This window comes from Pteropus vampyrus, unplaced genomic scaffold (genome assembly GCF_000151845.1).
Source record: "Pteropus vampyrus isolate Shadow unplaced genomic scaffold, Pvam_2.0 Scaffold121, whole genome shotgun sequence".
In the NCBI taxonomy this organism is placed as follows: Eukaryota; Metazoa; Chordata; class Mammalia; order Chiroptera; family Pteropodidae; genus Pteropus; species Pteropus vampyrus.
The window spans coordinates 428881-431366 of NW_011888902.1; the positions used below are offsets into that span (position 1 = coordinate 428881).

At 41.0% G+C, this 2486-nt stretch overlaps 1 protein-coding gene across 1 annotated transcript in view; it reads right to left on the reverse strand.

The window, feature by feature from the left end:
* The window catches only part of USH2A (usherin), a gene marked incomplete at its 3' end in the record, with an annotated part of 612524 nt that overhangs the window by 424871 nt on the left and 185167 nt on the right, over positions 1-2486 (reverse strand). The window lies entirely within an intron of this gene.

Below are 2486 nucleotides of genomic sequence, written 5' to 3' on the forward strand. Positions count from 1 at the left end.
ACACAGCATTTGCTAGACAGCTCCTAGCATGCTACTGGGCTTGGTAAAAGCAGAGAGTCTGACTAAAAAGTATATCAAGTGACCTTGCGGCCAGAGCTAGTCCTCATGATCTGGGTTAGCCGGACATGCCATGTCTTAAGGTCAGACGGGCCCAACAGAGACTCATCATAAAAGGGAAGTAGATATCTGGCAATGGACACAAGCAGAGCCACAAGGCACTGTATGTTCTGCAAGCAAGTCATCCCCATGTCCATGGCGTCCACCATTCGTACACTGGTGGCACAATCACAGCTCAGAACTATGACGCCTTGGATGTCCTTAAAGAAAGATATCCCTTAAAAGAGCAGAAAAACAAAATTTGGTTCATGGATGGGTTGTCTTAGTACGTGGTTGCAGGCCCCCATCAAGAGATTGCCCTAAAAACCAGCAGTAAGAAGATATCCTCTCGCTATCCAGAACTTTGGGCAGTGAATCTGGTCACCCATTTTGTCGAACACACCTAGACTCTGTGGCAGTGACTCGGCTGGAACCAAGAAGTCTGAGGGAGAGGAACACGAATAGCCTCACGGAGGAGGGTGTCACATGAAGAACTTGTCACATTAACCTCCGCCAGAAAGCATCTCCCTCAGTAGAGGTGCTAAATAGCCAAGTATGGCTATTTGTCCAGATGACATCAGCCAGTCTCTGTCAAGGGCCACCCCCATGTTGATAAAATGGGCTAATGGAATACAATGGCCAGTCATAACTATAGGCTGACAAGAGCCTCTCATCCTCCAAGAGTGTTTGTATGTATTTATCTTTCAAATGAATTAGTCCATGTACACAGTAAAGCTCAGTGACTATTAGCAATGATTATTACTCTCATTACTGCTAGCTGGAGTAGGAATTACTACAAGGCAATTTGTCATCATCTACCCCAAACCCTAAATGTGTTCATAAGCTTTGCTATAAGCTGTGATAAATTCCATTCCTTGGAATTTTTTCTAAGGAAATAGAAATATGCAAAACATCCATGTAAGATGTTCTTATCAATGTTATTTATATTTCCAAAAGAACTGATACAACATTTGTGGACTGATTGTGGACTGGTTAAATACATCATCGTATGTCCAAATAGTATGATAGTACATAGTTGCTGAAAGTCAGCCGCTTGCAAGATTTTCAAGAATGTGTGTTAAGTGGAAAAAGTAGATTTTATGAAACAAAATTATACCAACTTTGTTTCAATATAAAGTTACATTAGAAAAAAATAAGTGACATAAGTATATAGGGCCTAGTACATAAAACATTATTTGAGGAAATAAATGCCCCCTTTAAGGAATGCATAAGGGAGAATTCTGTCACTAAATTCTGCAAACTCAGAAAATATCAAAATGAAGACATAATTCAATTCTGAAAGGACATTAGTTGAAAACAGTGATACCTGTGAAAACACCACTGGAATAAATTGTGGAGGCGACCGTTCAGAAAGCATAGTGACGTCATACCCCACAACTTCTCCTCTTGTCATGTTATCTGCGGGCTTCTCCCAGGACACATTGAGAGAGTACGGTGAGAGGGACGACACTGAAGGAGGGCTCATGAGGACGGGCTCTGTGAACGACAACGACAACAATGGCAAAACGAGGAATGCTGTGCTCGCAGCCTTTGCAAACTGAATCCACACAGTTACTCTAATTCTGAAATATCCCATTCCTGACATAATGTTCTGATTTTTAAAAATCAAGTGATATACTGCTGTGTATAAAAGTTATTCATTTCTTTAAAATATCTGTAAGTATTTTCTCCAACTTCATATCACCAGCAAGGACATTTTTTTATTTACAAAGTAAAAACCATCTAGGAATTTGCCTGAATTCATAAAGATAACCAGTAGATAACTGGGTGGGAAACCGTAGGTCTGATGAAGTATTTAAAAGGAGAAATAACAAAACAGAATATGTTTCAGTCCACAAAGTTCGGAACGATGCATAGTGACATATTAAATTTCTTATGTAAAGAAGTATTTCACTGAGCCAAACTGATGCAGCTGGGAGAATACGGCTCTTCAGGAAGAGGCAAGTCTAAACTCTTCTCAATAACCCCAAAGAAATTTTTCAAGTTTCCAATAAATCTTAATTGAAATGTGCAGGGTGTACACACACAGACAATCTTCCCCTGCCACCCCTGAGAGCTTCACGTGGATTTAAATGTGCTAACGAAAGGTGTATCATCAGAGGGCATCTTCATACTGCCATTAGCCAGTGACCCATAAGATTATGAGGGTCCAGGACTCAGTATCACCCATTACTTGCCACTCCTGACCTTGATGTTCCCCTTCCAGAATTGCCATGGCTCATCGCTTGTGCTATCACGGCACTATTATTTGTCCAAGATGGCTGCTCATCATCAAGGGATACTCAAGCACAATGCACATTTTATTCATGAAACGATTCCCTTGGGCATCAACCTACAGCTACCCTTGACCTCCGCAGTCCTAACAGGTC